Here is a 13,899-nt window from a genome sequence, read left to right as displayed (position 1 = left end):
GTGGGCCCTTCAGTATTCCTTTGTGCTTGCAAACTAAATATAAGTGAAAGATTCAAAAAATAAGGTATGAGGGTACTGGAAATCTGAACTAAAATTTTAAAAATGCTCTAAATCTTCAGTAAGTCAGGCAGCATCTATGTAGAGTTAATAGCTGGCTGCGGAAGCCAAGTCTTTGCATATATATAAGACAGAGGTGGATAGATTTTCGATTGGTCAGGGCACGAAGGAACACGAGAAGAAGACAGGAGAGTAGGGCTGAGAGGGATAATGGATCAGCCATGATAAAATCTTGGAGCCTACTTGATGGGCCAAATGGCCTGATTCTGCTTCTATATCTTACGGTTTTATATTTCAGGTCAGTGATGTATGGCTCTGTGGCTAGCCTGACCATCTCTCAGTCCCAACAATTTAGTGACACTTTGTGCACAGCCATTGCCCAGCAAAGCAAGCTATTTTTCTTTTTATCAAGGCAGGGAAGAAGGTCAAACCCAATCCAAGGAGCATTCCAGCATCCTAGGAACATAAAAGGACTGGCGATTAAGAGCCGACCTAGGAAACTGCTCGGATTCCCTGAGCACATCTCCTCGACAATGCTTAGGCCAAACGTAGTTCTGCCGTCGGAGTCACCTAGACAGGTGGTCATGTTGGAGCTGGCCGTTCCCTGGGAAAACCGGTTGGAGGAGGCCCACGAAAGGAAAAAGACAAAGTACCGAAACATGGTTGAGGTGTGCTGCAGCAGGGGGTGGTGGGCATACTGCATACCATAGAGGTGGGCTGCAGATGAGCCCTCAGCCAGTTGGGCATCTCAGGATCCCAGAAGAGGAAAGCAATCTGGAACACAATGGAGGCAGCAGAGCAGGCCTTGAGGTGGCTGTGGATCAGGAGGGATGATCCGTGGCAGAATGCTACTCAGACACAAACCCGGAGCCTGATCAACCCCGGCTGGGTCACCCGGGCGAGGGGGTCTGATGTTGACAGACCAGAGAACACCTTGTGATCCCGGGTTACATCACTGATGATGTGCCTGAATTCATCGCAAGATGTATCATTCTATCAGTGAGAGACCAGTGTGCAGCCATCTCAGCAAGGTTCGAAGGCTTCCATCAGTCTGGCCATCTTACAAGCCGAATAGACGTGGCTGCAGTAAACATGGAAAACAGATGGATTGATCTTGATGTGTGAATGAGGCGCGTCTGATATATTTTATGTCTAGCCTCTCGTCATTGCACGTTTGTACAAATAACAGCACCTTCAATACGAAAAATTTAAGTGCTTGTAAGTGCGCTGTCTAAATGTTTTAATTAAATGAATTAATTTCAAATCTCCAGCAAAATATTATATTATTTGAATCTATTTGAATAGTTTTTTTAATATATTTATATCAATGACATTTAAACACAGTTCAAAAATCTTTGGCAATCTTGAGCGTGTTCTGGAGTCGGTGCCTAAGACTTGGTTGCTGCTCATCGCCTGTCTAACCCAGCTTATGGGACTCTCCTTGAGTGTGGAGGGTCAGGCTGAATATCTCCCGCATTTGAGCACCATGGACGGCAAGTCTGGCAAAATGCCTGGGGCAGTATTATCCATTTTCATATGTAAACAGAAGCTGACGGTTTGAGAACATTTCAACGTCTGTGGTGAGACCCGAAGGTTATGTGTGATCAGATTGCTTTGATTCTGAAGCTGATGTACTGTTGAACACAATATCTTAATTATTTTGTCATGCAATTTCTATTCTTCTCTCCTGAATGTGCTACTTGCATTTATGTAAACTAAAAGAAATCTGGAGTCCCCAGTTGCCTAAATTTAGGAATCCTATTTCACACAATAAAGTATCTGATTAAGGGGTTCAGTGCCAATTTTGCAAAGGGCCTTTTAATCAAATAATTATTACATGTTCTATCAAATTTACAGTTTCAGAAAATACATTTCAAGTACTTCTGTCTTAGTTTCAGTTTTAATAGAAAACTAGTTCCTCATGAATTAAACTGACTGTTGTGTGCCAATACAATACTGCTAAAAATAAGTCACTGTCTTATGATGGTGTTATGTAAGTTGTATGTGTAAATATCTTAGTGAACATTGAAAATGGGAACATCCTGTTGTTATGTCTGCATGACATAAATAAAACTGTAGATGGGGCAACATTTTATAAAAATAGAATTGCAAATGATTCACCTGCTTCATTGATGTGCAATATGCATGTACATTAGTCAAAGGGGGCTCACATATTGAAGGTGGACAAAATGCTTTGAATTCCAGTTTGATTAATTAAATAAAAGGAACCCAGTGGTTAAGAGGAATTAACTGCTGATACATAGAGTTTACAAAACAGGAACAGGCTATTCAATCCAACTGCTCTGTGCTGGTTTTTTATGTTCCTGACAAGCAGTTCTTCCACTTTAATCATCTAACTTAATTTGTATGCATTCCTTTCTTACTCCTGTGCCTTTCCCTAAGGCCTTCATACTACTAGTGGCAGACACACCAGCTTGTAGTCAGCTTTTACTCTAGACATTGGGCTTTCTCCTGTCTGCTTCATTGGATTTACTAGTAGCTATCTCATAAATGACCACTGGTTCAGGAGTACAATGTACAAGAGATTTTAAAAGTCTGGCTCTTGAATAGTTCACATCAATGAACTTCAGTTTATTGTGCTTTCAGAGAAGATTGCATTAAGAAGTATTTTATGGGTGTGGCTTACATTTTGCATAATTCTATAATTCACATGACTGCAAAATGAGTTGACAAATTGGATGCAAGGCAAATTGGCAAATTGAATTAAAAACTGGCTTGGTAATAGGAGAGAGGAGACCATGGTCATGGATTGGCTATATAATTGGAATAGTAGTGTATACAACAGGGATAAATAACTACAGGAGATATGATTAATGCAGAAGGTATGATTAATAGCTTTGCTGATGACATAAACATTAATAGAGTTGTGGATAGTGAAGAGGACAGTTTTAGATTATATCAGCTGATAGATTGTAATGATAGTGTAATGATAGATAGGATTTAATCCTGATAAGTGCAAAGTGATGTAGTTTGAGAAATCAAACAAGGATAGACATATACTGTGAATGATGGGGCCCTTTGAAGTGTTGACGAACAAAGGGACTTCAGTATATAAACCCAAAGATCCCAGAAGGTGGCAGCACATATAAATAGGCTTGTAAAGCAGGCATGCAGAATGGATGTAAGAGCTGGGTTGTTATGGCACAGTGTTATAAATCTTTGTGAGGCCAATTCTGGAATATCTTGGGACATCTTAGTTGCCACACTAGAGAAAGGACATGATTGTGCTGGAGGCAACACAAAGGAAATTCACCATGATTTTTCCTGGGATAAAGTATGTGAGGAAAGGCTGGATAGGCTGGAATTATTTTCCTTGGAGCAGAGAAGGCTGATGGAGCCCTGATAGAATTGTAAACAATTGCATCCACAGTAGTAAATTTTTCCTCTTGACAGAAGTTTAAGGAGTAAGAGGTTTAGGGAGATATGAAGAAGAATCCCTCAGCTCAGATCCTGGTTGAAATGCACTCAGAATGTAGAGGCTTGCACAATACAGTGGATTCTGGTTAACTGGGACACATCAGGACCAGCACATTTCGGCCTAATCAAGCGGCTGCCCCAATTAGCCAAAATGTCATGGAATTAAAAGGAATAAAAAGATAAAGTACTTTTTAACTGAGTAACAGTTTATATATTTAAATGAAATTCAGAACAAATTAGAACACTACTAATGCCTGTACAGTACCATAAAACTGTGTATTAGTTCCTAATAGTTAGTAATGGAGATATTCATCTGCTGTGTTGTTTTGATTGACTGTAATTGAATAAAATCAGGAGACACCTAGTGCAGAAAATGGACTGCCTTCACATAATGTTTTAGACAACTGGATCCTCCAAATCTTTATTTCTGTTGTAACATTTAAGATGGTTGTCAATACCTTCATAATTCCTAACTTGTTGAAGTAGTGAAATTATTTCACTTTCACTCCCGGCCATTTCTGGCATCTCTGAGCCTGAACATTTGAAACTGCGGTGAGCAAAACAGATCTGAATTGTCTTACTGCTTACTTCTCGCCAATGATCAGTGACAAAAATCACTGCTTTTTGAACACAAACACACGCATCTGATGCTATTTAAAAACTGATTGCTCTAAGCATAGAGTAGTGTCCAATGGTCATGCAAGTGCAGACGACTGACGCTAATTAGAAACTTTTCGGCAAAGTCTCCTATCCCAGTTCAGAGGCATTGTGTCACAAATAAGTGAAGGGAATCCCAGCTATTTTCTCAGTTTTGTTTTTTTTCTTTACGTTTTGTGAAATAAATGGCTGCCCCAATTAACTGATTGCCCAATGAACCAGGGTCCCCTGCATTTTAGCAAGTATCTAGGCATTTGTGATCTTTACTGGGAGCACTGAAGACTAAGGGCCCAAATCATTGTTGAGGATCCCTACCATCCATCGCACAATTTCTTTGACCCACTACCATCAGGAAGGAGGTACAGGAGCAGGAGAACCAGGATGCTAGACTCAGTAACAGCTTCTGTCCTTAGGGTGTAAGACGAATGAATACCTTGCCACTTTTCACTAGGAGTTTACTGTTTACCTGTGCTGCGCACTACATGCATTTTGAATTATATTCTATTAACTATCTATGGTAATATTGTGTTTTATGTGCTGTATGTGATATTTTTTCTGGGTGTGCCGTGTTCCGGAGGAACGTTGTTTCATTAGGTTGAATGTATGTACAGTTAGAGACAATGAACCTGAACTTCGAACGTGAACAAGTAATTGAATCACTGATAATTAGGATTAGAATAGATGGGTACTTGTTGATCAGCATGGGCATGGATGCTGACGGGCCTTCTATCCATGCTCAGTAACTAGGACTCTCAAGCTACCAGCATTACTCTCATGTAAATTGATACTAACATGAGAATTTCTGTGCATGTGTTGTTTAACACAAAGGGTTCAGACCTCCTCCATAGGCTGTAGAGTTTGCGGCATTCTCCATGGCACTGAAGAAAAAATAAATGACCTTACATGAAATTAAGCTGCTTATAGACAAAGATTGTACAGTGACTTCCCTCAATCGCAGGACTCTGCAGAGAGTGGTGAGTTCAGCCCAGTGCATCTGTAGATGTGAACTTCCCACTATTCAGGACATTTAAAAAGACAGTTGTGTAAAAAGGGCCTGAAGGATCATTGGGGGCCTGTGTTGCCCCAACTACAAACTGTTCCAGCTGCTACCATCCGGGAAATGGTACCGCAGTATAAAAGTCAGGACCAACAGGCTCTGGGACAACTTCTTCCACCAGGCATCAGACTAATTAATTCATGCTGATACAACTGTATTTCTATGTTATATTGACTGTCCTGACTATAAATTGCACATTTAGACAGAGACGTAACATGAAGATTTTTCCTCCTCATGTTTAAGAAGGATGTAAGTAATAAAGTCAATTCAATTCATGTAAAATCCCTAAACATCTTCTGTTTTAAGTTTTGTGGCCCTAGTGATACTTTATTTGCATACAAAACCGTAAGTATCTATTTAGCCTTGAAAACTAAATGGGATTGTCGATTGTTGTTTCCTCATATGGATGAGTCAAAGTATAAGTAACTCTAAATTTATTTTTTCTTTTTAAACATTTTGTTTATCGTTCTTTGCCGTCGATCTTCATCCCATATGCAGTACATTATATGTCCCATTCTTCATCTGGCACTCTTTGTAAGATTTTAAAACTTAATTGAAAATTATGTATTTTTCTTGCTTCCTGATAGGTTGTTATGAGTTAATTATTTAATGCGTTTTGTTTCTCAGTAATCCTCTAGAAACGGCATCTGATGACGGCAAACCAAGAGAAAAATATCCTCTGATCTCACCAGAGAGATCAAAGGGTTTCCTTGGGATCCTCCTTCAAGGCCAGTGGGTGTACCCTTTCTTTATCACCGATGTCAAATTATGGAACATTATCGTTCATCACGTTAGACTGTTTAGCAGATTGGTTTCAAACCGTTTAGCCTCATATTTATTAAAATACTTCTCCTGTCCCTCCGTAAACACCTGATGATGTCATGGTTTGCTCCTTTTTAGGAGACAGGATTCCTTATGGCCATTTGAGTGAGCATATCAAGTGTATATTTATTTGTACTGTTTTAATGATTTTTTAACTTCTAAAATACCCTATAGTATTAAAGCCACAAAAACTCTCTGTAACTTTGATAGCCCTTCCAAAGGGCTCATGCACCCTGGGCTAAGGACCAGTAGAAAGAGCAGAGTTCCTAATGTTGCTTTTTTGCTTTTTAAATCCCTTAAATTGAAATTTGCAAATAGAAATCTTAATTTGCAGTATCACTTTAATGACTGATACAATTATGCTCAGTGGTTTTGCAATCAGTCAAGGTGATTTTGCAATCATCTATCGTAGCAAAAAGTTATTAACAAAGTGGTGAATAAGAAAAATAAACAAGCTTTTGGTCAGAACTAAATAACTAACTCACAATCCCATTTAATTTGGCACGTTTATTTGCAGCATATGTTGTGATGCTATTTTCACTGGGTGTAACTAACTAACTATGTTATGATGCTCCTTGAGCAGCCACAAGCTCTATCACATCTGTTATTAAGCTAACACAATGTTCTAGATTTCATTCATGGCTGAATCAGGTTTACTCAGATTAACCATTAGCTCTCATGGCAATTTGGCCTCAATGCTTGATACAGATTGACAATAAGTGCTCCAGTAAAAGCTTTTATGCATGTGATGCCATGTAAAGGTAGGCTCTGACCTAAATGTGTAATCCATTTATTAAGTTTGGGTGAATGACCCAGTTCACTTCTAAATATACTCACACTCAGTGGCCATTTTATTAGGTACCTCTTGTACTCAATAAAGTGACCACTGGGTGGATGTTTGTGGTCTTCTGCTGCTGTAGCCCACCCACTTCAAGTCTGGACGTGCTTGTGTTCAGAAATGCTCTTCTGCATGCTACTGTTGTAACTTTTTGTTTTTTTGAGCTATTGTCGTCTTTCTGGCAGCTTGAACCAGTCTGGCCATTCTCCTCTGACCTCTGTCATTAACAAGGCATTTTTACCCACAGAACTGCTGCTCACCGGATGACACAGTTGTGTGTGAAAATCCGAGGGGATCAGCCGTTTCTGAGATACTAAAAGCACCACACCTAACACCTACAATCATTCTACTGTCAAAGTCACATTTCTTCCCCATTCTGATGTTTGGTCCGAACAACAACTGAAGCTCTTGGCCATGACTGCATGCTTTTATGCATTGAGTTGCCGCCACATGATTGGCTGATTAGATATTTGCATTAACGAGAAGGTGCATAGGTGCAAGTAATAAAGAGGCCGCTGAGTGTGGTTCATAAGAACAGAAGGGAGTTGACAATAATGGCAACTTGCCCGGAGACACATCGTTGAAATCCATGTTTGGGAGCTGAAGTTCAATGCTTAGCTCTGGATAACCACAAAGTATCGAAGAAAAGGTTTGGAATTGTTCCCTTAACATGTGGCTATTGTTAGATATTATAATAAAATTAAAAAGGATTTAAGATTTATCTTCTTTCTCTTTTTTCTCTCTTGCTTCCACCTTCATTCTCTCTTTACACAATATATGAGCTTCCTTACATAATTTTACAATGAAGAGAATATTCTGTGCCATACTTCTTGGTATAGACTTGGATTTTGATTTCAATTGAGCCAAATTTCAGAAGTGGAGAAATATGTGCAGTGACTATCATGAGTAGGCAAAAAGGTTGGCCTATACAGTATGTGGTCAGTCAAAGGGCCCTTTACTGTGCTGTATGACTCTACGATGAATCAAATTCACATTTACTACAAACATTTGACAGCAAATTTCTACCCTTGTAAAATTTAGGAAAATGCTGTATCAGTTGTGTAAAGTAAAAAGATAATGGCAAGATCGCCTGCTTTAGATAAGATAAATAATCAGGCCTATCCAACACATCCTTCCATGTCATCTATAGTCTTCGGAGAGTAGTATCTAACTGCCACCTGCCTGATCTCAGAGATCACTAGCCAATTTGGGAAAACACCCCATGTATGAATGATTTTTTTATATACTGTAAGTAAATACTTCCTGACATTTGTCTTTAGTTACTCTGACTTCTCCTTCTTTCCAGCCCTGATAAAGGGCCTCGGCCCAAAACGCTGACTGTTTACTCTTATCCATAGATGCTGCCTGGCCTGCTGAGTTCTTCCAGCATTTTGTGTGTCCTGCTTTGGATTATCAGCATCTGAAGATTTTCTCATGTTTGTGATTTGCCTTTAGTTTACTAGTCAAAATTTAGTCAGAATACGCAGTCAGAAACAGTGATTTCCATTAACCCACTGTATTTTTAATATTCAGTGCACCCTGTAACATCTATTCTTCTGCTGTTATTTTTAAACCTTAACAGGACTTTTCTTAAATCTTTCTCCATAATTTAATCCTATAACTTTAAGGATCGTCCATGTTGGCCGTTGAAGTATCTAGCAATTTAGTTGCCTCTCTGTGATGAGAATTGAATGTGGTATCCTAGTTATAGTATGAACAGAATCCTTGCCACTTCATTGTAATAACAATTGATTGAGCTACCGATCCACGGCTTTGTCAGCTTCAGGGTTCTCTGTTTCAATTATCTCTTCTGTCTGGCCTCTCACTCACAACAACCCCAAACCCATAAATATAAAGACATGTTACACAGAGCAAACAAATGTTCACTTATGGATTAACATTGACCTGGACTAACACTTGGTTTGCTATTTTTACTTGGTCGTTTGGAAGACGTGGGCATCCCTAACAAAACCAGAATATCTTGCCGATCTCTATCTGCCGTTTGGAATGTTGAAAACCTCTTTGAATCTCTGCAGTCCGAGACCAGAAAGGAGTACAGCGCAGCTTGCCAACCTAGAAAGAATGCAATTAAAGTCAACTACATTGCTATGGATCTGCAAATTGACCAGACCTAATAAAGGAGACAGGATTCCTCTCCTAAAGGTATTTGTCAATCAGATAGGTTTTAAAACATCAATCCAGTGTTCACTGTTTACTTACACTAATATTAGCCACTTAACACATTGATTTATTAAGCTAAGTTTATATGGTGCCTGGCTTTGATCTCCTCACCCCCATACCACCAGAGTGGGTTCACCAGGATATTGTCTGGGATGGTATGTTCAAGCTCAATTTCAAGTTTATTGTCATTCAACCATATAGATGTATACTGCCAAATGCAACATTGTTCCTCTGGGCTACAGCACATATAGTTATGATCCAGCACGTACAGACAGAGAAAAAAAATGAGTGGCATGGCCTAAAGATTGACGGGTTGACATGAAGTGCAAGTTGTATGTATGTCAGGCAGAATAATACTACTGGCCCTTTTATAAAACAACAAATAGTCATATAAATATGTACAACAGCAGAAATAAGAGATAAAACCAGTGCTGGATGAAAGTTTGCCTGTGAGTTGGGAAGTTGGGGGTGGGGGATTTGTAGGGCATTTAGACGTGTACGTGTGTGCTGGGCAACAGTATTTATTAAAGTCATGGGGAAATATTGGACAAATGGGACATGTTTCCTCCATTGAGGGAACTGAGACTTAGAGGAGTACACGGCATCAGTGGCTAGCTACATCAGCAAGTGCATCAACAACGTCACTGTGTCCAAGACCATCACTACACATGTCAACCAGAAGCCATGGATGACCACAGAGGTGCGTGCACTGCTGAGGACCTGTGACTCTGCCTTCAGAGCAGGCGACAAGGCAGCCCTAACAACATCAAGGGCCAAACTGTCCCGGGCCATCAGAGAGGCAAAGCATGCACAAGCCCAGTGAATCCACAGCCACTTCCAGGACAGCGGCGACATGCGGCACATGTGGAAGGGCATCCAGGACATCACCAATTACAGGGCAACATCACCTGACTGTGCGAGTGATGCCTCCCTCCCAGATGCGTTGAACAACTTCTACGCTCGTTTTGAGGCAGAAAATGATGTGGCAGTGAGGAAGTCCACCCCTCCTCCAAATGACCAGGTGCTGCGTCTCACCGTGGCGGATGTGAGAAGAACCCTGTGCAGGGTCAACCCACAGAAGGATGCTCGACCAGACAATATTCCTGGTAGAGTGCATAGAGGATGTGCAGACCAGATAGCAGATGTTCTCACTGACATCTTCAACATCTCCCTGAGCAGCGCCATCGTTCCAACGTGCTTCAGGGCCGCCACCATCATCCCCGTGCTGAAGAAGCCTTCAGTGTCCTGCCTCGTTGCACTCACATTCATCATCATGAAGCGTTTCGAGAGGCTCATCATGAGGTACATCAAGACCATGCTGCCCCCCTCAATTCACTGCCTGCAGTTCGTGTACCGTCCCAACTGTTCAACAGATGACGCCATTGCCATCACCCTCCACCTGGCCCTAACCCACCTGGACAAAAAAGACAGATATGTTCGAATGCTATTCATAGACTTCAGGTCAGCATTCAACACAATCATCCCTCAGAAACTGATTGGAAAGCTGAGCCTACTGGGCCTGAACACCTCCCTCTGCAACTGGATTGTGGACTTCCTGACTGGGAGACCTCGGTCAGTCCCGATCGGAGGCAGCATCTCCAACACCATCACACTGAGCACGGGGGGCCCCCCAGGGCTGTGTGCTCAGGCCACTGCTGTTCACTCTGCTGACCCACGACTGTGCTGCAACACACAGCTCAAACCATATCATCAAGTTCACCGATGACATGACCGTGGTGGGTCTCATCAGCAAGAACGATGAGTCAGCATACAGAGAGGATGTGCAGTGCCTAACGGACTGGTGCAGAGCCAACAACCTGTCTCTGAATGTAAACAAAACAAAAGAGATGGTTGTTGACTTCAGGAGGGCACGAAGCGACCACTCCCCTCTGAACATCGACGGTTCCTCGGTAGAGATCGTTAAGAGCACCAGATTTCTTGGTGTTCACCTGGCGGAGAGTCTCACCTGATCCCACAACACCAGCTCCATAGCAAAGAAAGCCCAGCAGCATCTCTACTTTCTGCAAAGGCTGAGGAAAGTCAATCTCCCAACCCCCATCCTCATCATGGTCTACAGGGGTTGTATTGAGAGCATCCTGAGCAGCTGCATCACTGCCTGGTTCAGAAATTGCACCATCTCGGATCGCAAGACCCTGTAGCGGATAGTGAGGTCAGCTGAGAAAATCATCGGGGTCTCTCTTCCTGCCATTACAGACATTTACATTATACGCTGCATTTGCAAAGCAAACAGCATTACGAAGGACCCCAGGCACCCCTCATATAAACTCTTTTCCCTCATGCCATCTGGGAAAAGCACCAGAGCATTCAGGCTCTCACGACCAGACTGTGTAACAGTTTCTTCCCCCAAGCCATCAGACTCCTCAATACCCAGATCCTGGACTGACACCAACTTACTGCCCTCTACTGTGCCTATTGTTTTGTTTATTATTTATTATAATGCCTGCACTGTTTTTGTGCACTTTATGCATTCTTGGGTAGGTCTGTAGTCTAGTGTAGTTTTTTTCTGTGTTGTTTTCACATAGTTCAGTGTAGTTTTTGTACTGTTTCATGTAGCACCATGGTCTTGAAAAATGTTGTCTTGTTTTTACTGTGTACTATACTAGCAGTTATGGTTGACAATAAAAAGTGACTTGACTTGACTGGGCTTGACAAAGATATGCAGAATTATTATAGGATAATTAGTAAGAATTTCCCACATTGCAGAGGTGTCTAAGACCAGAGGGGAGAGGTTTAGGTGAGGAGTAACAGGGAGTTGCAGGAAGAAATTATTCACCCAAATGATGGTTTCACTCTGGATTGCAATGCCTGGGGAAATGCGGAGGCAGATGCTCTTGCAACATTTAAGAGCACTCAAACTGGAAAGCAGACCAAGGCAAATGGGATTGGTGCTTGATAGTTAGCATGGACATGATGAACAGAAGGTTGCTGTATGTCTATAATCATTGATATGACTTGACAATCTACTGACTTTATCACGATGCTAGCATACCCACGTAATCTAACAGACTCATTCCCATATTCAGAACTCATTATGGTTTTGCCCTGTTGATTCCCTGCAACCTTCTCCATTTGTAAACCCTGTGACAGTTCAACATTCCTTCAATTCCAGCTTCTTGTGAATTCCAGGCGCTTCAGTCTATTGGTGGGCATGCCTTTAGTCACAAGAGATGCTGCTATTCCTTAAGTAAGAATCTCCTTAAATCCCAACTCCTTGGCCAAGCCTCTATAGACCAGTATTACACTGCAGTCTATAGCAATCTGATTCCATTATTAGTGAAAACGAGGGTAGTTTGATTTAGTATTTTCACAGTACTGCATCCATAAATTATTGTAATGCAGTTTTGAGTTTTCTCTAATTGAAGTATTGTGTGAAGTTCAAATCCTAGTGCTAAAGCTGTGGAAATTATGTGTTTGTTTATTTATTTGTTTGTTTGTTTGTTTATTGATATGCAGAGTGGAATAAGCCCTTCTGGTCCTTCGAGCTACAGTGCCCAGCAATCCCCCAATTTAATACTAGCCTAATGGTTGTTAAGAAGGCTTATGGAATGCTTATTTTTATTATTCGAGGCACTGAGTTCAAATGTCAGGCAGTTATGTTGTAACTTTATAAAACTCTGGTTAGGTGACATCTGGGGTAGCACGTACAATTCTGGTTGCCTCACTTTAGCAACGATGCTGAGGCTTTGGAGAGGGTGCAGAAGAGGTTTACCCGGTTGCTGCGTGGTTTAGAGGGCACGTGCTATTATAAGAGGTTGGATAAACTTGGGTTGTTTTCTCTGGAGTGCTGAAGGCTGAGAAGAGATCTGATAGAGGTTTACAAAATTGAGAGGCATAGAGAGAGTGGAAAGAGAGTATCAGTTTCCTAGGGTTGAAGTGTTTAATTCAACCCTGAGAAATGCAGAGGGCATACATTGAAACTGAGAGGGGTTAAGTTCAAAGGGAACATGAGGAGTAAGTTTTTTTACTCAGAGAGTCGTGGATGTCTGGAATGCACTAACTGGTATGGTGGTAGAGGCAATTATATTAGAGACTTTTAAGAGAAGTTTGGATAGGCACATGGCTGTAATGAAGATGGAAGGATATGGACATGGTATAGACAGAAAGGATTAGTATTCGGGTTTTTAATTTTTTTTAGCTGATTTGGCACATTGTCAGCCGAATGCCCTGCTCCCATGCTGTAGTGTTCTATGTTCTAATCACAGGACAATTTACAATGACCAATTAGCCTATCATCTTTGGGCTCTCAGAGGAGACTGGAGGAAACCCATGTGGTCATGGGGAGAACGTACAAGCTCCTCATTGGCAGTGATGGGAATTAAACCCGGTCACTTGTACGGTAAAGCGTTGTGCTAACCACGATGCTACTGTGCATAAAAAAGTTATTAAGTAAATCCAGACTTGAAAAGAAATGCTAACTAACAATGGTCATGAAGCCATGGAACTGGAATTGGAATTAATTTACTATTATCACACATACCTAGGTAAAGTGATAGGCCTGTCTTGCCTATTGTTCATATAGATCAAATAACTAATAAAAGTGCTTTCAGGCTTTTGCATCTTCTGCCTGATGGCAAATGGGAGTAGAGTGAATGCCTGGGGTGAGTGGTGTCTTTGATTATGCTGGCTGTTTTACTGAGGTTGCAAGAAGTATAGACAGAGTCCATGTAGGAGAGGTTCGTTTCTGTGATGGGCTGAGCTGTGTCCACAACTCTTCAGTTTCTTACACTCGCTGAAAGCAAGCAGCTTCCAAAACCAGCCATGAAGCATCCAGATCAGTTGCTTTCTATGGTGCATTGATACAAATTGGTAAGGGTCGATGGGGACATGC

This window comes from Hemitrygon akajei, chromosome 27 (assembly GCF_048418815.1).
Source record: "Hemitrygon akajei chromosome 27, sHemAka1.3, whole genome shotgun sequence".
NCBI classification, from domain to species: Eukaryota; Metazoa; Chordata; class Chondrichthyes; order Myliobatiformes; family Dasyatidae; genus Hemitrygon; species Hemitrygon akajei.
The sequence above is the reverse complement of the archived record's forward strand: the minus strand, read 5'-3'. Positions refer to the sequence as shown.